A 27,269-nucleotide genomic window follows, 5' to 3' on the forward strand; every position below is an offset into this window, starting at 1 on the left:
CGCAATTGAGCGTTTTTGTTCAACATATTCAGAGTTCGACACGGACCCTTTAGAAAGGGTTTAGAGTTTGGCTTTTAATTGCAGACGACATGCCCTTGTTTGGGATTTGAAAATTCTTTTCAATAGTCTGCCAGGCCATGTGAGAAGTATGACATCGGGTCACGATAGATACTGCTCGTTCTGATAGGGTTGATTGGAGCCATAAGAGAACAAAGCGATCATGCTTTTTCCAAGTGATATACTCTGGATTTGGAGCGATGGTTGCTGGAGTAGATGGAACAGCTAGAGCATCGGCGGTGGCAGGAGTTCCATCGGTGGCTGGAACAATAATTTCCTCAACGGGAGGTTTTGGATTTAGAACAAGGGCATCGATATCGAAGGTCTCAAGAGCAGCAATGATCTTAGTACGCCAAAGTGAGTAGTTTTTACAGTCAAGTTTGATTGCAATTGACGGTATTTGGAAATTGAAAGAAGAATTGGTGGAGGTCGCAAGATTTAGAAGATGTGGGACTCGAGTCGTCATTGAAGAACAATAAGATAATACTCAGAGAAAAAAAAATCCAGTCTTTATAAGGTACGCTCTGATACCATATAGAGAAATTGAGTAATTGTGTATCTATTCCATTTACAGTACATCAATATATACAGAGGTATGAACTGAAATATGAGAGATATTCTCCTATTCTAAAAGGAAGTCTATACAGACTTTGACTATTCTACTAATTCAATAATACACGTTTACAATATTTGTTAATACCGCTATACCACAACAAATTATCAATATAATTGCAAGCTGCATCATATACTTGAATTTGATGCTAATTAAACACTAAAAAACGAAAAGAAAATCAAATTATATATATATATATATATATATATATATATATATATATATATATATATATATATATATATATATATATATATATATATACACTTAGATCACCAATATGCTAGCACAACAAAATGCACAAAGGCATTCAGAGGTACCAGGTACCAAATGAGAATAAAAAAACAAAAATGAAAAAAGCCTCTACAGATCAGAAATGGGGGAAATAGATTTAACACATTTAAAAAATGATAGGAGAGACTTACCAGACCATTAAGAATGGAGCAAGGATGTGAATCCGGCGGGTGATTTGGTGAGGGCGTGAGGGCATGATAGAGGAAAAACAGAGAATCGGAGAAATATAAATCAAGATACAAAAATCTCTTAAATTAAAGTGGGTGTAATGTTTTTCTTTTCTCTCCTCTCTTTTTATGTTCCCTATCACCTCCACCTCTCTTACCCTTTGCGTTAATCTCAATCTACAACAACCCCTCACGATTTCTTCCCTTTTATCTCCATCTCTCTTTCTCTCCATTGTGTGTATTAACAATCGAAATGTTGCTTGTGTATAATAGAAAATAAATTGTATGTAGTTGATTCTAGAGAGAGTGGGTTGAAAAGGTATAGTGCTGTAGTCAATCAACGGAAGATCAATACGATGGAGTTTTTTGGCGGGAAAAATTGTAATCTCGCCTTGAACAAAAAATAAAAGTTAGAAATTGCTAATGATAAAAGAAGTTTCATAAGCGTCAAAAAAAATAAATTATATGAAAAAATAAATTATATGTATTTTAATTAAACTAGCAATGACATAACCTGAAGATCCACATGTAGCACAATCATTAGTCTCTTGGTCAAGATTCTACGAACACGAGTTCGAGATTGTAGATTTATTTGATATTTGGAAATAAAATTTAAACATTTAATAGACTCTGAACAAATATTTACTAACAAAATCCTAAAATCCAGTTAATAGACTCCTATATTTTATACCCTGCTATTATTTAACTTACTGTTTATATGTTCACTCAACCAATTGACCATCCACACTAATTTATACATAGAAAAAGTCTATCTTGCTACAACTTCATTTTAAGTACGGAACATTCATCAGATATCAAATAATGATAGCGAGAAAAAAGGATCTTCAATGGCTTCCAACAAGCATTGTTCATTTGTACCATACAATTTTATAGGCTTTATTGGCTGCTCAGAATTAAACATATGTATTAAGCCATTTTCTGTTAGTTTTGTCTAGTTGAAGAATTTGAAACCACAGTTAACAAACATTTGATTGTATAATTCCATTCAATGCCATAAATCTTCTTCCAAAAGATATAAAAGAAAGAAACCCTTAGTCTGTTTTTTTCTCATACATATTCACCTTTTATGATGTTATAATATCATTATTTATAAACCCTACAAGAATATGAGTCTACAGCAATGAAAGCTACGGACGACAAATGTCGTCGCAATAGAGGATCATATAGGGATGACAAGTCATCACTATATAGTTGACTAATTTAGTTTGACTTCCGAACCTAAAGGGACGATAAATCGTTTGTATAGTTTGAGCGGGAACAAAAATAATTGGCGGGTATCCGAAAAAGTTGTAGGGACCACATATCGTCCCACACATAAATTAATTTAAATATAAATATATATATTTTTAATGCGTATATATAAGAAAAACTGAATGACGTCGTTTTAATGGGCAGCTATAGGAACGGCTTATCGTCCCTACAGGGTTTCGCCGAATTGAAAACCCTTTTCCCAATCAGTCACTCGCAGTCTCGCACCCACAGCAGATACCGGTCCTGTTGTGAGCTGAGGCGAAATCGCCGATTCCTGTAAGCCGATAGGTAAGATTCGATCGTCAATTGGCCACCGTTTCCCTCGTCTACTCCTTCAGCCTTTCACTATGATGTTTTCCCTCCAGCCAGGTGGTATCCCTCTCATTCCGGCGGTCTCCCTTCTTTCTGAAATCGGTTTTCTACTTACTCTCAACAGGTATGAACATTTATGTTTTAGAATGCAAGAACATCTCCTATTCTCCTTATTCATATATATGTTTTCTGGGTTATTTCCAAAAATTATTCGTGTATATGTTTTATGGGGGACTTGGACAACAGGATGTAGAATGCTAGTATTATATTTTCTATTATTCTAATTTCTAAGTCTGTCGGCAAGGATGTAGCAGCCCTAGTGCCCCACCCCTTTGTTTGTTCCCAAATCTTTTGTAGAATGCTAGTATTATATAGTTTAATTTAATTTGTTCAGATCGTGACAGCAGCCCACCTATTTGTTTGTTTTGTTGAAATAATGAAAAGAGATAGTAACAACCAGTTTCCCTTTTAATATACTTCACAGATTAGCACAAATCATGAGAAGGAAGGTCTGGTAATTGCCAGATGTTTCTGACTTGATACTCAGCCTTTATATATTGCATATCAATCTCAGTCTTGGTCACAAATTCAGCCTAGTGGTTGTTTTTATGTCAATATTATATCGGACCTAAGTTGTATTAACAAATTCAACCTCTAAAAAACGCATCCATCAGGAACATTATCCATTTTTGAGTGTAACCATAAACACATGATATTGCAAAACAACATGTAGGACCATACATATAAAGTGTCATACACCAACTACCAATTATATGCTCAAACAAAATTGTAAAAGATCAAGTCAACAATTGATTATGTGTGTGAATGGAAACCGAAAACTTAATATCCCTATAATTGTTTAATATGAATATTTCACATTTGGTGGCTATAAACTTTTTCAATTTGGTGGCTATAAACTTTTTCAATTTGGTGGCTATAATTGTTTAATATCCATATTCTTGTGTGAATGGAGTTTATAACCTTTTTGGAAACAAATTAAATCGTTCGATATTTCTGGCCACTCCTATATGGTTTGAAATACATCTGAACTTTTTCATGTCATTCTCAACTTTTTCGGTTGTTTACATCTTACTAGGGCCTGTCCAAGCCGTTTTGAGGCCCTTCAAAACTTAATTTTTTTTTTTAACCATAAAAGATTTTACATATTACACTACTGGAAAATGGCAAATAGAGTACACCGTATTATAATACGATTGTAACAAAATCCGTATTATAAACGAAGTAACGGTCCCTATAATACCATAAAAATACTTTATTATGTTTATCAAATATTTAGATTTTTGTGTCCGCCTTTTCTTAGTGTAATCAAAATAGAGTCCTCGTTTTTTCATCTCACAACCACTTCTCCAAGCCTCCACTCCTCTATTCCTCCCGGCAACTGTCGCACCATCGTGTCTTCTCTTCTCGACGATCACCACACCATCACCTCTCCTCTTCCCGAAGATCATTGGAGCACCGCCTCCTCCCTTTTTTGACCTAATACGAAGGCTTTCATTTTTCAGATATCAGATCCGATGTATGATAGATTATTGCGATACGATCGATTATGTAGGGCAAAAAGGATCATATGTACCGCATATCAGATCAAATGTATAACAGATTGGATCGGAGATAGGGTTGGTTTTCATCGCTACTCCCTACTCGGTCTTTGTTTTTATTTTATTATCCACCTATGGACGTTCCTTCTTCCTCCCTCGCTTCACAGACTTTATTAAGACAAGAAATACAATCCTTACTTGTGGTTAAAATATTTTGTTTGTATATATGTTTTATCGTGTATGTTGTATTCTTTGTATTCTTCCTTACCAACTTTTGATAGTTTTTAGTTTTCTGTTTTCTTCGTTAATTAGGGATAGCTATTGAACTAGTGTGTATGGGTTCCGATTGATGTTTCTCAAGGGTGTCTCTGTAATCAGAACAACATGATACTCCATAAGCTCTTCCAGGTACCAATTTTCTTCACTTCTTTTCCTAATTATTGGGGTTAATTAACTATTCAGTATTGTATACTATGTTTGCTTAATAGAAATCAAACTATTGTTTATGATTTTGAAGGGTTGTATATTATTTAGTGTTTCAAGCCGATATGACACAACACATTTAGAATGTATTAAACTGGCCTTAAACCTACGAACTTAACATGAAAATAGACAATTTGACATGAGACGACAGGATAACATAGTAAGGGTAGGGTCAACTAATCTCAACCCATTTACCCTTTCAACCCGACACGACATAACATGTATGTTAATGTATAACCGTAAAGGTATAGTAGATACGCTTAGAAGACGTATAATACACAGGAAAACAAAGCATTATCTTATGATGGTTAATCTCACTGGCCCTTACTCCAATGCACATCTATTGGGCTTCGGTTTTTATGATCGTTATCTCTGTTATAAAGAATATTGATAAGTTATGAGACTTTTTGTGGTGTAATGGAGAGATGAAATGATTTCTTGTAATCGTTTCTTGTTGTAAGCCAAAAAATGTTGGGTTTGGGAAAATGGAACATTGATTTTCTTGTTAGCCATGTTTGGTGTATTGTCTATGGAAAACATTCATGTTTTAGCGAATTTTCTCCTCAATCGTATCTTGCCTTCATATTGAAAATATATACTGAAAATACAAAGGGCTTGGTATAAATACATGCATGGGCTAACTATAATAAAAATACATGGGCTTATGAAACTAATACAAATAAACTATGTGTCTAATGACACGTCTAACAGCCCCCCACAGTTGGAATGGGAGGTCTTGACCGGACATTCAGACTGGATCTGAAATCAAGAAAGAGGGAAGAGGGAAGCCCTTTGGTGAAGATATCCGTGTACTGAGACGAAGATGGAACATGGAGAACATGGACGTTGCCCATAGCCACTTGGTCACGAACAAAATGTAAGTCGATCTCGATGTGCTTAGTGCGTTGATGCTGAACGGGATTAATAGACAAATAGACAGCACTTACGTTATCACAATAGTCCAAGGTGGCAGTAAGAGGAGGAAACAGTAACTCCCGTAGTAGATTACGCAGCCAACACATCTCTGCAACATAGCCACTTGGTCATGGAAGCAAAAGGAAACGACATTTCATCAAAGGTCACGTGGCGAGATATGATTATTTGTTTTGTGTGGAGGTTGAGGCAACGAAAGCCTTTGTGGTTTGATGGGTATCCAAGGAAAATGCATGGAAGCGACCGATGTTCAAGCTTGTTGATTTGATTGAGGAGAGGATAGCATAAACACCCGAAAACGCGTAGATGGGAATATTTGGGTTGTTTGTTATATAGCTTGTAAAATGGGGTGTTGTTGTGGAGGGTGGTGGAGGGTAAGATGTTTAAAAGGTGGGTCACCATGTGAAGAGCTTCAACCCAATAGGTTGGTGGGAGGTGGGCTTGAAAAAGTAAGGTACGCGTCATGTTGTTATGAGTGCGTAGTATACGTTCAAATTTACCATTTTGTTGAGAGGTGTAGTGTAACAACGCAAATTTTCAAACCAAAATTTTCAATTTTAAAACGCATATATTCCAATAATAAAACCACAAAATGTCACAATGTCAAATCATCAAAACTCATATCCAAAAACTGTATATAAAACTCCAGGATCCTCTCAATCATAACTCAATCTCTAATGTGTGTAGAATCAAGTCGGCGCCTTTTCGTGATCCTGAGAAGTACCTGAAACACATAACATATAACACGGTAATCACAAAGCTTAGTGAGTTCCCCAAAATACCACACACAACTCAATACCCACTCTAGGCTATAATTCAATACGACCTTCCGGTCAATGTGTCTCAGTGGGACCCTCCGGCCCTAACTCGATAAGCTCATAAAAATAATACTCAACACAAATCACAAAGACATAATGCGGAATATTAAGATACACTGGTAAAGCACAATAAACAGCTCAGTCACACAAAAATACCACTCATGGTAAGTATAGTGAGAAGACTCACCTCGTAAGCTAGCAAGTAAAAGTCTCGTACTCGGGAATCTCGAACTAGCATCCGCCTAACATATTGGATAATTGTCTCTAATCAATACTCTACTTATACTCAAATACACCAAAGGTTGTTCTCTCATTCTCTCTAACTCTTGGAATGGGTAAAAGACCATTTTACCCCTCCATGGTCTCCATTACTTATGTTGACCAAACCCTAAAGTCAACAGAAGTCAACAGTCCAGGTTCGACCTGACTTGCATGTGACTCGTCGAGTCCACTCGTTCCTCACAAGTCTCACGAAGGTCTAGCTCGTCGAGTTAACCCCTAACTCGTCGAGCTATCGCATGGTGCAGCCCATCGGGACAAACCCTAACCGAGTCGTCGAGTCAGCTCATGGACTCGGCGAGTAGGGATGAGATTTTGGCCCGAAAATCGAACCGAACCGAACCGAATTAGACCCGAATAAGCAATTTGATTTGGTTTTCGGGTATCTATATATTGCTTATTTGGTTTTCGGGTTATTCGGTCCGGGTTACCCGAATAAGGGCTTATTCGGTCCAAAAGGACCAAACCGAATATGAAAAGTCACATTTTTTTCCTAACACGATTGCTTATTTGGTCTTCTTTTCTATCAATCGTTACCCAACAAAACCCACGTAATATACCAAAAAAAATCAACAAAATCGAATTCGATCATCCGTATTACACCAAATCGACAGTAGCGTACTACACCAAATTGACGAGTCGACGACATTACTCTTTGATCGATTGAGGTTTTTCTCATCCTTGCGACATTACTCTTTGATCGACAGTTGCGGCTGTTGCCCTTGCGAATTGCGATAACCTGGACTCATTGATCGATCTTCACTAGTTCAAAGTTCAAACTTCAAAGTCCATCCGCGATAAGAAAAAAAAATCGGCCCTTGCGTCTGGAAAAAATAATCGTCTCCTCATCCTTGTTTTCTAGTTTCTACTATGATCAAACTCCATTCAAGTCATGGAAAATTAGGTTCCAAATCAAGAAAATCAAGTAAGTATTTGTATCTTAATCTACTACTCAATCTTTCAATGTGTTATTATGTATGTTACTCATTGAAATTTGAATGTATTAATCTACTACTCAATCTTTCAATGTGTTATTATGTATGTTATCAATTGAAATTTGAATGTGTTATTTTAAAGTTAACATTTTCTCTATAAGTCCAAGCCATGGGGACTTTGACCTTGAATGAGAACCTTGAATGATACAATTTAATGAAAACAACCATATATGTTCTTTTACTTGTTTCATTCCATATTGATGAATCTATTTAAATGTTAAAGAACCTATATTGCTATTTTATTATATTAAAATGATTTTGTTATTGTGCTTTAGATTGATAATGAAGATGTGTTTATTGATAACACTCAAATTGAAGGAACAAGTCAAGCAACAAAGCCGAAGAAAATGAAATATGCCCAAAGGGCGGCTTGTTGGGCCGATTATGTAGTTCATATTGACAAAGTTAGACATAGCAAATGCAAAAACTGTGGAACTTTGCTCAAAACCGAATCTGGCGGAAACGGTACTTCTAGTATGATTAAACATACAGAAAGACGTAAAATGAACCCAAAAAATTTAGAAAAAAAAACTAGAAAACCAAACCACTTTAAATTTCAAAAAAAAAAAAAAAATGAAAACGAGGAGAATAGTATTGGGACTTGGAAGCATGATGAGAAAAGAATAAAAAAATCTTTGTAAAACTTATTTGTAGTTGGAGAATTACCGTTCAAGTTTGTAGAGAATGAATCATTTATTGAGTATACAAATGCATTGAACGGGAAAGTAGTTTTGCCATGTAGAACCACAATTTCAAATAGAGTCACCGATTACTTTCTTGAAGAAAAGATTAAGTTGTTTAAGTTCTTTAGTAATCCCCTAAGTAATTTGCATTTGACCATCGATTGTTGAACAAGCTCATGTCAAAGGTCGAGCTATATGGTGGTCACGACCCACTTTATTGATGAAGATTGGGTCATGCACAAAAGAATTATTAACTTTAAATCTCTAGATAGTTATAAGGGAGAAGACATTGGGCGCACATTGTTGACTTTTCTTTAAGAGTGGGGTATCAATAACGTAATGACCATAACCGTAGACAATGCTAGTGCGAATGACAAAGCAATCGAAATTCTAATGAAAAAACTACCAAACTTGTACGATGGGGGGAAACAACTACACGTAAGGTGTATGGCCCACATCCTTAACCTTTTTGTTAGGGATGGGTTTGATCAACATCAATCTAGTATCAAGTGCATGCAAAAGGCTGTTAAATACATTACGAATTCTACACAACAGATTCAAAGGTTCAAAGAATGCATGAAAGAGCTAAATGTGGAATCCAAAAAGTTTTTGTGCAATGATAGCCCAACTCGATGGAACTCCACATATGAGTTATTGAAGATTGCGGTGGAGTTGGAGAAGGTTTTTGGCATGTTTGAAGTCAAAGATAATTTCATATTCCATTCCATTGTTTTTTTTTGTTAATTTCAACATGTTTGCAAATTTTTAGCTAACTTTGAAGTGTCATAACGTCTTTGTTATTTGTCCGATCAGCCCGATTTTTTTCCAGCTTGTAGTTTACAATTTGAACTACAGTTTACACTATTTAAATGCTTTATTTGGTTGTATATTCAGTGAGTGAGTTACAGGTCTCTAAACATTGGATATTAAATCTGAGTTTTTCTGTTTCAGCATTTTTCCAAATTTTTAGCAAACTTTGAAGTGTCATAACGTCTTCGTTATTTGTCCGATTAGCCTGATTTATTTTCCAGCTTGTAGTTTACAGTTTTAACTATAGTTTACACTATTTAAATGCGTTATTTGGTTGTATATTCAGTGAGTTAGTTACAGGCCTCTAAACATTGGATATTAAATCTGAGTTTTTCTGTTTCAGCATTTTTCCAAATTTTTAGCAAACTTTGAAGTGTCATAACGTCTTCGTTATTTTTCCAATTAGCCCGATTTTTTTTCCAGCTTGTAGTTTACAATTTGAACTACAATTTACACTATTTAAATGCATTATTTGGTTGTATATTGGTTTTTAAACATTGGATATTAAATTTGAGTTTTTCTGTTTCAGCATTTTTCCAAATTTTTAGCCAACTTTGAAGTTTAATAACGTCTTCGTTATTTGTCCGATTAACCCGATATTTTTTTTTCTAACTTGTAGTTTACAATTTAAACTACAGTTTACACTATTTAAATGCGTTATTTGGTTGTATATTCAGTTAGATACATGCTCCTAAATAAGGAGTATTAAAGCTGTTTTTTTTTACAAAAACAAATACTAACATTTACTTTATTATAATAGATCATACATTTGTTCGAGATGTTTTGACCCCCTAAAAAGAATATTTCAACATTTGTAGAGGTATGGTTGGATTTCTCAAGAAATTCAAGGTGAAAACCTACGTAGTATCAACATCAACAAAACCGATGGCACATCGGTTTTTTGGAGAAATATGTGATGTATACAAACACATTAAGGAATGGGCGGCTACTCCCCAATTATCTTTGATCGGGAAGGACATGATTGATAAATACGATAAGTATTAGGGCGACCATGAAAAATTTAATGATTTTTTTTGTATTTTGCGGTCATATTAGTTCCACGGTTTAAGTTTGATTTTCTTCAACAAGCTTTTGAGAAGTTGATTAAGTTGAAGAATGCACAAAAAGATCCCATGCTCAACTCGGAAGTCATTTTGAAGGCTAAGGCCTTAATATGGGGTGTTCAACAAAGATTTGAGAATTTTTTTATTTCTACAAATCAAAGTTTGACAATACCGACGACGAGTCTTTTCGATCTAATTTCTCATTCAGACGTTTTAAGGTAGATCTATCACTCCAAACACTAGATCTACCATCCTAAAGCTTGATTGTCACGTAAAGCTTCGATCTTTACGCTCATGCATGGTGGTTTTGCTCCCTTCCACTAATACATGTTCTCACAAGGTGTTAAACACCATACTTCTCATATGGATGAATAAAGTTGGGACCTTTGGGCTCTAGGGACCTCACAAGGTCCAGATCTGAGGTCTAAACTGTGACATCCCCATTTTCACGGCCAGAAAAGACCGATTTTGTTTATGTTTTATAAAAATCAGAGTACCTCTTTTAGTGAAAATGTTGCGGAATTTGTTCCCAGTAAAACATGATAAATATGTTATCAAAACATTTCCGAAGAAATGTATTTTTATTCATTTTAAAACATTTGGGATGTCATCGTCAATACAGAAACATAAGCATAAACAAAACTTACATTCATTTACACTAGTGATCTACATCTCTTTAATCTCTCAGTGTAATGTAACTTCATATCGACACCTGTGATACAAATAAGCTTGAGTGGGTCAGGTTGGGAAACCTGGTGAGTACATAGGGTTTTCAACCCACAATAATATAATTATTATGTTTAATCATCAAACAATCAATCAACCCAATTACCCATCCCCATTATCTTATTTACTCTTAACGGTCTACCCTAAGAATCAATTATTCCTCGTTCATTCATTCCTAAGGATTATCCTAAGGAATAGGCACGAAATTCATCGTTGCTAATGACATATCTATCAAGCACAGCTACTAATATTATCACTTAGGCGTAGCTGCCAGAATTGTGGCATTCTTTACGGGGCGCATCTGCCGGTATTGTCCTTTAGGCGCATCTACCGGGGTTATGAGGTTCTCTATTAGGCGCTTCTGCCGGTAGAGTCCTTTAGGCGCATCTGCCTGGGTTATCTCGTTTATTGACAGTATCGTTTCCGAGAATCCACTCGCAATACATGTCAATGGGTTTTTATCTCGTTTATCGACAATATCATTTTTGAGAATCCACTCGCAATACATGTCAATGGGTTTTTAGAGTACAGCCGGTGAATACACAGTTCAAATAACATCTACAGGTTGCGAGCCTGCTAGTGTTCCACTGGACTGTCTAGAATAGTCCGTGGTTGTTATCCATACTCTGCTAGATGATGGGGCCAACACTTGGGTAAAAGGCTTCTCTCATGGTTCACCTCTCACCGTTATCTCATGGTCTATATCACCACTGATCATTTTATTTTTTTGTCACACAACAACTATTTCATCTACCCATGTTTTACCCAACACATTTTGTAGATATAAAATACATATACAGTTTAAATCATTTAAAACATGTATAAAAATCTTTCACCCAGCATAGACGGCAAGTATACAGACAATTTGCACACATATCATGTAATTTATATTAAATACTTCATATCTATGTGTAAGATGAAAGTAACTATGCACTCACTTGTTAAAGTGATGATTCCAAACTCGGACAGCGCTTCGCTTCTTAACAATATAATTTCATTCGACGAAACCTAGTATTATTACAACTAGATTTTAGTCTAATATTTACCGTGACTAATTATTAGTCTTAGCATTATTATTATTATATAAACGTTTAAACAATATTTTCCAACCACTACGTACAGACAGGGGCAGACTAAAACACCGGAGGGCATGACCATTTTGGCATATAGCACTTCTGAAATCCAACAACCCTATGCAGCCCTTTAAACCAGATTCGCCGTACCGCGAGTAGTTAAAAAAGATATTATAACAACACTTATATAAGTCATAATAATAGCCCAAATATTTATTATAAGTTCATAATAACAATACTAATTTTAAATATAAGTGATATTTAAAATAGAGTAAGCATAACTTACTTATAAGGGAGTTTTAGCTAGGAGTCGGGCCTTGCAGGGGCAGAACTTCGTCGCTGAATATTTCTAAGAAAGATTCTTGCAGCGCTTCAAAGCTCACCTTACTATACTAAAACTACAGAAAGAGAAGTCGAATCACGAGGGACCGAAATGCTCGGGGGATAAGAAGAGAAAGACTCTTGAATCAAGAGAATGGTGCAAGAAATATGAGAGCCCAAACCTTTTATTTATAGTAATTGAATTTACAAAAACTACCCTCCATAATTACTTAATGACCTTATAGTTATATAAACGACTAAACACCCCTTCATAATACTATTTTAAATAGATTTAACGATATATATATATACTAAACTAATGTCAAAAGTACTCAACAGTAGTCTTATAATAACTGCATCGCCGATACCTTTCTAATGATATATACATTTGTATATATATATGTGTACGTATATATGATTTATACTTTATTTTAATACGTAAATATGTTATTATAATTTGTAACTCATTCATACGAACTCCATTTTTGACGTTCTTTATATCCACGTGTTGGTATTTACGAGTACTACAACTTTCATTTAGACGCCGTCAGCTAATTCTCATTCTATCTCAGATTTACAAAACTGTATCGAATTTATCGCGCTCGAAGAGTAGGGACCAAGTTTCGTCCATATCTTTAACATACGATCTCTAATCTCGACATTCTTTGTATCCACGCGTAGGTAAAAACAAGATCTAAAACTTTCATTTAGACTCCGTCGGGTAATTCTCGACCAATCTTAAATTTAACAGTAGGAGGAGATTATACTGTTAAATGTCCGCGTAAAATTCATAACTTCTGCATACGGACTCCGTTTTCGTCTGTTTTTTTTTACCGTTGAGTTCTTATTAATGAGATCTTCAACTCTCATTTAGGTCGCGTAGGCCAAAAACCGCTCGAACTCAGATTCGAACTCTGTTTTTTTTTTTACCGTTGAGTTCTTATTAATGAGCCCAAACCTTTTATTCAAGTGCTGCTCCCTGGTTTTGGAGTAAACCAGGATATCATCAATAAAAACGATCACTGACTGATCCAACATCGGCCTGCACACCCGGTTCATGAGATCCATGAATGCTGCCAGGGCATTGGTGAGCCCAAATGGCATCACCACAAACTCATAATGCCCATAACGAGTCCTGAAAGCTGTCTTCGGTATATCCTCGTCCCTAATCCTCATCTGATGATACCCGGACCGAAGATCAATCTTGGAAAACCAAGAGGCACCCTGAAGCTGATCAAATAAGTCGTCGATCCTTGGCAAAGGATAGCGGTTTTTCACTGTCAGCTTGTTCAGCTCCCTATAATCAATGCACATCCTGTGCGATCCGTCTTTTTTTTTCACGAAAAGGATCTGTGCTCCCCATGGAGAACTGCTTGGACGGATGAACCCTCGGTCTAGCAGCTCTTGAAGCTGCGTAGATAACTCCTGCATCTCAGGTGGTGCCAACCGATACGGTGCCTTGGCTATCGGAGCGGCACCCGGCACCAACTCGATGCGAAACTCCACCTGCCTCTCCGGAGGCACCCCAGGCAACTCTTCGGGAAAAACGTCCCGAAAGTCCTGTACTATCGGCACACTGTCAATATCCGCTACCGCCTCTGTTCGCGTGTCCGTAACATAAGCCAAAAATCCCGTGCAGCCCTGCTGCAAAAACCTCCTGGCCCTCGCGGCTGAACAGAGAGTCGGGCCCTGCGAAGCCCTCTCGCCCTGAATGACCAGCTCTCCGCCTTTTGGGGTTCGAACCCGGACCAACTGTCGCGCACAATCGATCATGACCCCGTTGGACCCCAACCAGTCCATCCCAATGATCACCTTCAATCCTCGCAACGGTATGGGAACTAAATCAACACGAAACCTCTCGTCATGCACGTTCAGGATACAGTCCTAATATACCCTCACATCACTCACAGTGCGATCATCTGCAATCTCCACCTCGAGCGGGGTATCCAAAGTCCCCGGCGTGTCTCGGAACTTCTTGCTAAGCGCAAGAGACACGAACGATCGGGTAGCACCCGAATCAAATAAAACATGGGCCGACATACCATTGACCAAAAAGGTCCCTATACAAAACATAATACATACATATAAGCATTTAACAATCACAAGGTAGAGAAGAGTAGACACATACCAGCCAGAACGTCTGGCGCCGCCCGAGCCTCCTCGGTAGTCAGCTGAAAAGCGCGACTTTTCACCGATGGAGCTTCCGCCCTGACAGGGCGACCGTCAGTAATACTCATAGTGGCGGGCGTGGGCACCGCCACTGATCCTCCTCCTCCTCCCTGCAACTTCGGACAATCGGCCTTTTTATGGCCTGTCTGGTTGCAGTGAAAACATATCAAGCCCTTCTTGGGGCAATCCTTACTCATGTGGCCCTGCTGGCCACAAGAGTAACATCCTGATATCCCGGCTGTCCGATAAGCCCCGCTATGAAACCTCCCGCACTTGGCACACCGGCCCCGGCCCTGTTGGCCCCTACCCGAAGAATCAGAGGTCTTAGGCTTCTTAGCCTGAGCCCCTGCTGCCTGTACCTGCTCAGTCTTCCGCTTCGTGCGGGACTCCAATTCCATTTCCCTCTCACTGGCCTTCTTCACCATCTCATTCAGGGTTTTGCACCCTGTGAAGCTCACAAACTCCCGGATATCATCCCTCAGCATGGAATGATATCTCGTCCGCCTCATATCCTCATCCGTAGCGTACTGTGGAATCAACAACGCTCGCTCCCGAAACTTGGCGGTGATCTCCGCCACGGTCTCGGTGGTCTGCTGAAGGTTGTGAAACTCCCTCACAAGTCGTTGCACCTCGATAGGTGGTGCAAACTCCAAATCAAATCGCCGAACAAACTCAGCCCACGTCATCTCAGCCACTCTGGCTGGCCCCACCTGGCTAGTAACCTCGCCCCACCAATCTCGGGCCCTGTCCCTCAGCATACAGGAAGCAAATCCAACCTGTGCCTCCTCCGGGCAAGAACTTGTGCGCTGGGCATTCTTAATGTCCGCTACCCAGCATCTGCTCACAATGGGATCCTTGACCCCCGAGAACTCTGGAGCTCCACATGCCGTGAACTCCCGAAACGAGGGAGTTCTGGCTCCGCCCTGACCCGTAGAAACATCAGCCCTGAATGCCCTAAGCCTCTCCTCCATGATCTCCATCATGCCCTCCTTGACCGTCCCAAAGATGACTGGGGTAGCGTCAAGGATGCCCCTCGTAACCTCGACCGCAATCAACTCACGTAGCCTCTCATCAATACCATCAGTAGGGCCGCCTGACCCAGCCCCGGACCCAGATCCCGATCCTGATCCCGATCCTGATCCCCCTGCTCCAAACCGCGTCATCACCATGCTGAACTGAAATATCAAAACATAATGATCAGGATATCTATAACGAGGGTTCTTTCACACTGATTTCCCTCCCCTTTGGAGCCCTAGGTAAAACATGGCCTTGGGTACAGGTCCTGCGCTTCCAGTAGTACGGGCCCAATACTACCTTCCACACCTACCTGTACCTTTCCCCCACTACTCTACCTAATGACTCCAATACAACCCAATACAATACCATAATCCACAACTAACACCCGAAACAAATCCTGGGCTGCCCTATGATTTGTCCTACCCAAGACAATCAAACCCATCACAACAGGCTGCTTTTATGCATGCAAATTATACACAGAAAGGACCAAATAGACTTTCGAATAAGAGATTCTACCCTAAGACCACATCCAGACAAGGAAAAGAAAATAAAGCCAAATCGATCATTCTGAGGCTATAAGCTCCTAACCGTGTATAATTCTAAAATCATACACATAGCAAGTTCCATATAAGCAACAACACTCAAATATCAGTATAGCATGGCTATTCAAATTGGGAAACTACTTACTTGGCTCGGCTGATCACGCGCGTCGCACTCTCATCTTTTGGGTTTCTTTTAATTCCTTTTTGGTTACTTTTGAAAACATTTTATCACCTTCTTAGTTTGAGTCCTGACACACCCGAGGATGTACCCGGATCCCTCAAATCAAGGATTTGATACCAACTTGTAACGACCCTATTTTACAAAGAAAATATTCATCATTTCATTTTTTTAACCAAAACCAATCTCATAAACCATAAAATCCCAAACAATTATTTTCTAATCAACATACATTACTTCATTGTTTTCCTTTTTAAAACATCAGAGGGTCCCAAACACATCAAAAGAGAGATAGAGTGCGTGCCATGTCATCATGCCTTGCCCTTGCCCTTAGGCTCAGAAGTACCTGAAACAAATCAACAACCTGTAAGCGAAATGCTTAGTGAGTCTCCTAGAGCATACCACACACATTCACATACACATATCCTGATAGCTAAAATAAGCTATAAACATGCCACAAAACTATGCAATACGATTCAACAAGAGTGCCATGGGCTACCCCACATGGTCTTTACCTAGGACCGCCATGGGCTACCCCACATGGTCTTACATCCAATGCCATGGGCTACCCCACATGGTCTTTACCTAGGACTGCCATGGGCTACCCCACATGGTCTTATATCCAATGCCACGGGCTACCCCACATGGTCTTCCATACCAACATAATATCACACAGCATATCAATTCATAAATGAATAACACACACATAACATGATCACATAATGGGCCGGCCTTGGTACCGTAGACCCATAGGTATGGTGAGAAGACTCACCTCCGTCCGATGAATATAATTACTGCCCTCCTAATAATCTGCAACCTACCAAGCTGAATAATAACAATAATATGTAATCAATGATAAGACCTTAAATTACCCAAGGAAAGGCCCAACCTTCAAACTCTACCCCCAAGGCCCAATTACCCCTTTCTTGCAAATTGGGCCCCAAAATCCAAGTCCAATATCCTTAATGGGCCCCTTGGCCGAATAAGGCCCAACCAATAAGTCCTCGGCCCAAACAGATGAAAAGGCCTCAATGTTACAGAATCAAAGCAAGCTCATCAGCCAAATGAGGTCCAAAGGCCCAAAGGCCCAAAACAGCTTAGGGCCCAACTGAGCTGCGTACGCCCAACGTACCTCCCTGGTACGTGCAGCGTACTGAGGGTCTAGCGATTACGCGCTGCGTACAGACAGTTACGCCCAGCGTACAATCGTATTAAGCACTTTTCCCATTAAGTGCTTAATGCTCGAATCCCTCACGTCCAAAAGCTAGATCTAGGATTGAAAAGATGCCCCAAGGCATAAAGTTGGCAACTATATGCCCTTGCATGTCTCAAACACTCCCAACTACCCCATTAAGACCTTTTCAAGGTCTTTTACCCAAGCATGAGGTCACAACTCTCATCAAGCTTCCATTTTTATACTTCTAAATGACTAGGGGACCTCAGATCTGACTTTCATATCAAAAGGGGAGGCTTAACTCAACAAAAGAGGTCCAAAGTTCATAAAAGGGACAAACCACCAAAACCCTATCAGATTTACAAAACTATATCGAATTTATCGCGCTCGAAGAGTAGGGACCAAGTTTCGTCCATATCTTTAACATACGAGCTCTAATCTCGACATTCTTTATATCCACGCATAGGTAAAAACAAGATCTAAAACTTTCATTTTGACTCCGTCGGGTAATTCTCGACCAATCTTAAATTTAACAGTAGGAGGAGATTATACTGTTAAATGTCCGCGTAAAATTCATAACTTCTGCATACAGACTCCGTTTTCGTCTGTTTTTTTTACCGTTGAGTTCTTATTAATGAGATCTTCAACTCTCATTTAGGTCGCGTAGGCCAAAAACCGCTCGAACTAAAATTCGAGTTTCGGACCGTGCACTGCTATGCCAAATCTTAGAAAATTCATAACTTCCTCATACGAAGTCAGATTTGAGCGTTCTTCTTTTGTATATTCTCGGTTTAACGTATACTTCAAATTTTTTTTATATCACTATGGCCAAAAATTCTTCTACCGTAAATTCACTATTTACGTCTCCCGGTGTCGTGCCGGTTTTGCCGTAAAACTTCGACGGGTCATAACTTCTTCGTTATAACTCGGATTTCGGCATTCTTTATATGTACGAAACCCTTGTAACATATACTACAACTTGGTTAAGATTAATCCTTCTAAATAATCTTCCATCAAAAACTCATTTTTGATGCTTATCGTCTCTAAATTGACTGGCCCGGATCTGCGCGCGTTACAATTATCTCCCCCTTAGGATGATTACGTCCCGGAATAATGAACGAAACAGGGTTGTATAATGACTCCGTACGTTATCTCTTTATCCTAGGTGATAATCGTAACTTCTATGTTCCTTCGAATAAGTATCTAATTCTTGGACTTCTCGACTGCAGGCGGTGCTCGATCTTGCACTTGCTCCGTATCTCACGTTAGACTCCAAATTATGACCTTCAAGTCAGAAACTCGATCCTCAGTGGATACGAACTTAAGATAAGTTTTTTTTACTACAATGGAACGATGTGTCATATTCTAATGACCTATCATCTTATGTTGCAACGCTTAGACTCAGGTCTCAGACTATACTTTCGTTCATGTTCTAATCTCATCTTAAAAGGTAGAATTTCTAGCTACAAGCAACTTTTCGCGATACCTCTATTGATCGCTTTTTATTTCAATCTTCCGTCTTAAGTCAGATGCTACATCGAACTTGATTCTCTGAACCACATAACATACTCAGCGTAGTCGGACTCAATTTGATAGGACCACTAGGGTCGGAATAACAATCATCTTCTTAGTCATTACCGAAACGATGGTAACGACATACTTGAATAAAACGAAATCAATTACTAGCTCCTTGGTAACCTTGTGACTTTCCCTGATCCAAGTGTGAGTCCTGTGCTTCCGGTAGTATAGGCCTCTACTACCTTTCACACCTACTCATACTCGTCCCGAGTATTGTCTCGCAGTTCTCCAAGTCATTATCACAAAAACAATTTTTAACACATACAAATGTGTCCAAAGAATCATATAATTTTCCCTAGACTCTAATAGGACTTCTTCCATGCGTATCTTCAATCATCAATTCTGCTTCAACTCGGTTGGTGATGGAAATGTCAGACGATGGGATAACTTCATGGATTATACCAAAATTCTTTCTTTCTGCTAATCGAAAGTGTACTTCTCCCGTACTAGACGTATTATTTCTTAGACGCGTTCTAAAGGCAAGATATCATTCTTATGATATCTTCCGATAGGTACCACTCAGTATCGTAAGCCTTCTCATTTCCTCTATTTACTCAATTTACTACGAGTCTTCACCATGATGTTTTGCACACCAAAGTAGCCGTTTGGTTTGTCGAGACGAGAATATAGATATAGGAAGGTTTAGACGCGTATTCCTCCTTATTACTTCGAAAAATTACATGCCAGTTCTAATATCGTAATTAAACGTTTAGAAATCTGAACACACAAAGTTTCCAGATCCGGTCGGCAACATACCATAAATCCGATCAAATGATAGCATCACAAATCATTTATGACATAAAAGCAATTTAGGCATCTTCCCTAAATGAGCTAGTGCTCGTGTCTATTCAGGTACACTTCCTAAAATATATTACACACACTCCTCACGATCATAAACTAATGCTCTGATACCAACTGTGACATCCCCATTTTCACGGCCAGAAAAGACCGATTTTGTTTAATCAGAGTACCTCTTTTAGTGAAACTGTTGCGGAATTTGTTCCCAGTAAAGCATGATAAATACGTTATCAAAACATTTCCGAAGAAATGTATTTTTATTCATTTTAAAACATTTGGGATGTCATTGTCAATACAGAAACATAAGCATAAACAGAACTTACATTCATTTACACTAGTGATCTACATCTCTTTAATTTCTAAGTGTAATGTAACTTCATATCGACACCTGTGATAGAAATAAGCTTGAATGGGTCTGTAACACCCATAAAATTTGAGCCAAATTAAAACATTTTAAATCATTCAAAAACCATTACGTTCGTACAACTCATTTTCAAAATAGTTTAAACATCAGAGTATCCCCCAGAACCATATCATATAAATCATAAAACATGAAGAGCGGTACGATCACGCCTTCGCCTTGCCACGATCTCCTGAAGTACCTGAAACAATACACTGAAACTGTAAGCCCGAAAGCTTAGTGAGTTACCCCCAAAATACCAACCACACATATCATACTCATAACATATCATAAATAGAACAGCCATGCACATCGGGTCTACTGTGTGACTGGTCCGCCGGCACCGGGCCTTCAGTCCACCTGGTCCACACTCCGAGTCTAACCCTGTACGTCGAGTCTATAGTGTGATTGGTCCGCCCGCACCGGGTCTTCAATCCACCTGGTTCACTCTCTGAGTCTACAGTATGACTGGTCCGCCCGCACCGGGCCTTCAGTCGGCCTGGTCCACTCTCCGAGCCTCGACACGTCTGGTCCGCCCTCTTGGGGCCTTCAGCCTATCCGGACTGCTCGCTGGGCCTTCGGAATATCCGGTCCGCCCTGGGTATGTTGGTCTTCAGCAGAAAGCAGGACCCGCCTCAACCCAATCCCCCGTCAAACAACCATGTGCACATAAAACAATCAATCACATAACAATCCTCAACCAGACAAATAGTCTAACAGATCACATAGCATATCAACATCCTAACCAGGATTCCGACCTAACCGGTCACTAGCATAACATTACCCTATATCCCGGGTACCGACCTTAACCAGGTCACTAACATAACACCATCCTAAATACCAGGATGCAGATCTAGCAAAACAATAACATAACAAACAATACCCGGATTTCCATCCGATAAAGGGCCGGCCTTGGTGCCGTAGACCCTGTCGATATAGTGAGGATAACTCACCTTGCAACTGCCGAAATCCTACAAATCTCTGACCGCTGACTCACCGGGATTCCCAACTATTACATGATAATCACCAAGTTAGAACCCAACATGACTTCCTAGGCCAAGGGCCCACAACACTCATTAAGTCCATTATCCTCTTATTGGGCCAAGACCCAAAACCAAATCCTCATGCAAAGCCCAATATTTGCCCAATTTACTAAATTGGGCCCACCTCACCAAATGGGCCTAGATCCAAGGTCCATAATAATTATTGGGGCCAATTTACTCCATCCATACTATTCAGTCACGGCCCAAGACCAGCTAGCCCATAAACAGCCCAATTACTCAAGGCCCAAAATTGAAAACCCAACAGAGGGCGTACGCTGGGCGTACTCGTCTGGTACGCGGGGCGTACGCACGTCTGCACCAAAAATCCTTCCATGTGCTTAATGGCTTAAGCACTTAAGCCCAAACTTCAGATCCATCGACCAAACATGCCTAGGATTCATAAAGTCTCAAACTTTATTACTTGGGACGTCCATAAAGCTCTTAACTCAAGGTCTTAATCCATTAAGACCCACCTACATCACACATGAGACAATCAAAGCCTTTGGGACCTCATTTTTCTCACTCAAGACCTCTCCTAAGGTCTGAAAGGATAGCTAATCTCAACCAACTCACATCATGCATCACAATGGGGGGTTTTTGGGACAAGAATGGTGTCAAAACTTCACAACACTTAGATCTACACAAAATAGATGTCAAGCAAGAAACTTTATACCTTTAGGAGCTCTTGAACCACCAGAAAACTTCAGATCTACACGCTGGCCTTCTTCCTCTACTCACTAGATGCAACACCTTCTTCTCAAAACACTCCAAATTCACTTCAAAAGTTCACAAACTCAAGAAGTTGGCTAGGGTTTGGGGAAAATGTCTCTAAACAGTGGAGGCTAGGGTAAGGGAGGGTTATGAGCTCTTAAAGTTGTTTAAATAGCCTCCACACCCGAAATATTTGGGTTTCTGGATGATAGGCATACGCTGGGCGTACATCCAGTACGCTGGGCGTACGTCGAGGGACTCTCGCGTTCATTTACTCCATTACGCTGGGCGTACATCCAACTTACGCTGGGCGTGCCCAGCCAATTACACGCATGCACTCCACGCATGCCTAGGACCCCTTTGCCAAATATTTCCTTTAGGGACCATTATTGACACTATCTTCAAAGTGTCATAACTCCTTTATTCTAAGCCCGTTTCCGACGAACTTTGTATCCACGAAAAGGTGGCGAGAAGCCCTACGCTTCTAGCAACACACCCCGACCCGAAACCTTCTCGAATAAAACCCATTGCCCAATCAACCCTCGGGTTGGAATACCAAACACATCAGGTCCAATCAATCATAGGGTCCGGTCATCCTCATGATGGAATACCCCAGATTGGAATACCTCCACATACATAACTCAAACCCAAAACCATACTCGGAACCAAGGACCTTGTCCTTACGTCCCCCCTCGAACTCTCCGGTTCGCCACACTTGAGTATAACCCACTCACACTTCCCTATCGCGATCTCTAGGTCCTTGACCTCCGACTGTATTATCCTTATGCAGTCCTCAGCACCGGTCCAGACTACTCCCGAGTCTGTTATCCTGCTGAATCACCTTCCTCTGTCCCATTCCCCGATCTGGAACCACTATCCTCCTCCTCTTCCAAGGAGACCGAAAACATGCCTGCGCATCATCCAACATTGCCACAACCTCAACGGGCATCCAACCCGTATGTGCTTCCATATATCTGGTACAATCCTAGTGCTTACTACCAATAGCTGAAGCACTTTCGATCATCCATTTACTCCACTACCTCCCTTTTAGAGGACCCACACTCCTTCCGGAGCTACATACCTTTCCTTTCCAGGAAGTCTACTCCACAACCATAACCGCACTTATAAGTGCCACTGAGCTAAACTCCACTCTACCGATCCACTAACATATACATAGTCTTCAGCATGAATGGACCGCCCTTCCAGGCCTTCAGCCTATCTGGACCACTCTCAGAACCATCAGCATGTTTGGACCGCCCTCCTGGGCCTTCAGCCTGTCTGGACCGTTCCCTGAACCTCCGGCCGACTCCATCATCATGATCAATAATTGGGGCCAGACCATATCGATTACTATTGCATGGTGACTTATTCACTCATTCTCCTTCTATCGATCCATGAACACATACAAAGTCTTCAGCATGACTGGACCGCCTTCCCAGGCCTTCAGCCTATCTGGACCACTCTCAGAACCTTCAGCATGTCTGGACTGCCCTCCTGGGCCTTCAGCCTGTCTGGACCGTTCTCCGAGCCTTCGTCCTGACTGGTACGCCTCCCGGCCTTCAGTCTATCTGGACCGCTCAAATGCCGTCGCACATCACCCTGAACCATTCCTTCCGGGAATCCCTCCCATGCAGTCTGTTCTAGCCCTCTTGGGGTTCCGAACTCCAGTTTCGTTCCCGGAATCCTTTCCATGGCCTAAATCGAGGCCTCACATCGACCAACTACCATTCCTGAAACCATGGTCTGTTCCCTGCCCCACTTGTCTATCACTTGCTCCAATCATGCCACACTCTCGGCTAACAACACTGGTGAATCTAAACAGGTAACCAACCCTGAATACTTGCTGTTTCCACCGGAGAATTTTCCAATTCTCCCCCACTTAGTGTACCAACTACTAACTTCCGCTGACAAACCGGCATAACTCGATCGACTTTACTTGATAAAGTTCCCCCTTTACCAGGAACTAATTCTCTCCGGAGTGAGCAACCTCCACAGTACACTCTCCCGACATCTCACATCCCGAACTTCAAGGAAGTTCGAATCCCAACTGAACACTTCTCGCATCGTAGTCGCTATTCCTAGCAACAAGATCGTATATCCAATTTCCCGATCACCTATCCTCTTGGATGCTAACCGACTACAACCCCTAACTACTAAGATCCTCAATCATACCATGATTCATGCGAAAAAGGCGAACATATTTACAATACCACATAATCAACAAGATAACAAGATATCAAAATGGAAACATACCCGCAGCTGCATCCGACTATGCCCTGACCTCCTCTGCTGTAAGCTGGAAAGCGCGTCCCTGAGCCCTCGGAGGCCCGCTCCACCCTGACCTCTGCCAGTAATCCATAGAGTGGCCGGTGCTGGAGCCTTCACCGGTCTTGCAACAAGCTGTGGACAGTTGGCCTCAAGTGCCCAACCTGATGGCAATGATAACAAATCCTCATGTTCTGTACCGGGGCTGACTAACGGCAATCCCTCGCATAATGCCCCTCTCTCCCGCACTTGCGGCACATAGCATATCAACATCCTAACAAGGATTCCGACCTAATCGGTCACTAGCATAACATTACCCTATATCCCGGGTACCGAGCTTAACCAGGTCACTAACATAACACCATCCTAAATACCAGGATGCAGATCTAGCAAAACAATAACATAACAAACAATACCCGGATTTCCATCCGATAAAGGGCCGACCTTGGTGCCGTAGACCCTGTCGATATAGTGAGGATAACTCACCTTGCAACTGCCGAAATCCTGCAAATCTCTGACTGCTGACTCACCGGGACTCCCAACTATCACATGATAATCACCAAGTTAGAATCCAACATGACTTCCTAGGCCAAGGGCCCACAACACTCATTAAGTCCATTATCCTCTTATTGGGCCAAGACCCAAAACCAAATCCTCATGCAAAGCCTAATATTGGCCCAATTTACTAAATTGGGCCCACCTCACCAAATGGGCCTAGATCCAAGGTCCATAATAATTATTGGGTCCAATTTACTCCATCCATACTATTCAGTCACGACCCAAGCCCAGCTAGCCCATAAACAGCCCAATTACTCAAGGCCCAAAATTGAAAACCCAACAGAGGGCGTACGCTGAGCGTACTCCTCTGGTACGCGGGGCGTACGCACGTCTGCACCAAAAATCCTTCCATGTGCTTAATGGCTTAAGCACTTAAGCCCAAACTTCAGATCCATCGACCAAACATGCCTAGGATTCATAAAGTCTCAAACTTTATTACTTGGGACGTCCATAAAGCTCTTAACTCAAGGTCTTAATCCATTAAGACCCACCTACATCACACATGAGACAATCAAAGCCTTTGGGACCTCATTTTTCTCACTCAAGACCTCTCCTAAGGTCTGAAAGGATAGCTAATCTCAACCAACTCGCATCATGCATCACAATGGGGGGTTTTTGGGACAAGAATGGTGTCAAAACTTCACCACACTTAGATCTACACAAAATAGATGTCAAGCAAGAAACTTTATACCTTTAGGAGCTCTTGAACCACCAGAAAACTTCAGATCTACACGCTGGCCTTCTTCCTCTACTCACTAGATGCAACACCTTCTTCTCAAAACACTCCAAATTCACTTCAAAAGTTCACACACTCAAGAAGTTGGCTAGGGTTTGGGGAAAACGGCTCTAAACAGTGGAGGCTAGGGTAAGGGAGGGTTATGAGCTCTTAAAGTTGTTTAAATGGCCTCCACACCCGAAATATTAGGGTTTCTGGATGATAGGCGTATGCTGGGCGTACATCCAGTACGCTGGGCGTACGTCGAGGGACTCCCGCGTTCATTTACTCCATTACGCTGGGCGTACCCAGCCAATTACACGCATGCACTCCATGCATGCCTAGGACCCCTTTGCCAAATATTTCCTTTAGGGACCAATATTGACACTATCTTCAAAGTGTCATAACTCCTTTATTCTAAGCCCGTTTCCAACGAACTTTATATCCACGAAAAGGTGGCGAGAAGCCCTACGCTTTTAGCAACACACCCCGACCCGAAACCTTCTCGAATAAAACCCATTGCCCATAAAAGACCGAAACGCCCTTACTCTTGATCTCGGGGATCCATGAATAATTACTCTTAGAACGGGGAGTTACAGGGTCAGGTTGGGAAACCTGGTGAGTACATAGGGTTTTCAACCCACAATAATATAATTATTATGTTTTATCATCAAACAATCAATCAACCAAATTACCCATCCCCATTATCTTATTTACTCTTAAGGGTCTACCCTAAGAATCAACTATTCCTCGTTCATTCATTCCTAAGGATTATCCTAAGGAATAGGCACAAAATTCATTGTTGCTAATGACATATCTGTCAAGCACAACTACTAATATTATCATTTAGGCGTAGCTTCCAGAATGTGGCATTCTTTATGGGACGCATCTGCCGGGGTTATGAGGTTCTCTATTAGGCGCTTCTGCCGGTAGAGTCCTTTAGGCGCATCTGCCAGGGTTATCTCGTTTATTGACATTATCGTTTCCGAGAATCCACTCGCAATACATGTCAATGGGTTTTTATCTCGTTTATCGACAGTATCATTTTCGAGAATCCACTCGCAATACATGTCAATGGGTTTTTAGAGTACAGCTGGTGAATACACAGTTCAAATAACATCTACAGGTTGCGAGCCTACTAGTGTTCCACTGGACTGTCTAGAATAGTCCGTGGTTGTTATCCATACTCTGCTAGATGACGGGGCCAACACTTGGGTAAAAGGCTTTTCTGATGGTTCACCTCTCACCCTTATCTCATGGTCTATATCACCACTCATCATTTTATTTTTTTGTCACACAGCAACTATTTCATCTACCCATGTTTTACCCAACACATTTTGTAGATATAAAATACATATAGAGTTTAAATAATTTAAAACATGTATAAAAATCTTTCACCCAACATAGACGGCAAGTATACAGACAATTTGCACACATAGCATGTAATTTATATTAAATACTTCATATCTATGTGTAAGATGAAAGTAACTGTGCACTCACTTGTTAAAGTGATGATTCCAAACTCGGACAGCGCTTCGCTTCTTAACAATATAATTTCCTTCGACGAAACCTAGTATTATTACAACTAGATTTTAGTCTAATATTTACCGTGACTAATTATTAGTCTTAGCATTATTATTATTATATAACCGTTTAAACAAT

General features: G+C 40.4%; 1 long non-coding RNA gene across 2 annotated transcripts in view; it reads left to right on the forward strand.

The window, feature by feature from the left end:
* The first annotated feature begins 2,536 nt into the window (after positions 1-2,536).
* Positions 2,537-27,269, forward strand: part of LOC145156650 (uncharacterized) — a 36,682-nt gene continuing 11,949 nt past the window's right edge. Inside the window, exons 1-3 of one of the 2 annotated variants that reach the window (XR_013736840.1) lie at positions 2,537-2,839; positions 4,587-4,682; positions 8,058-9,387. This is a non-coding gene — a long non-coding RNA (uncharacterized LOC145156650). Of the gene's footprint in view, positions 2,840-4,586; positions 4,683-8,057; positions 9,388-27,269 lie in introns of those variants that run through there. The other variant, XR_013736841.1, reaches the window with a different exon arrangement.

The sequence above is a fragment of the Lactuca virosa genome, chromosome 2 (genome assembly GCF_052849685.1).
Source record: "Lactuca virosa cultivar CGN04683 chromosome 2, Lactuca_virosa_CGN04683_v6, whole genome shotgun sequence".
Lineage (NCBI taxonomy): Eukaryota > Viridiplantae > Streptophyta > Magnoliopsida > Asterales > Asteraceae > Lactuca > Lactuca virosa.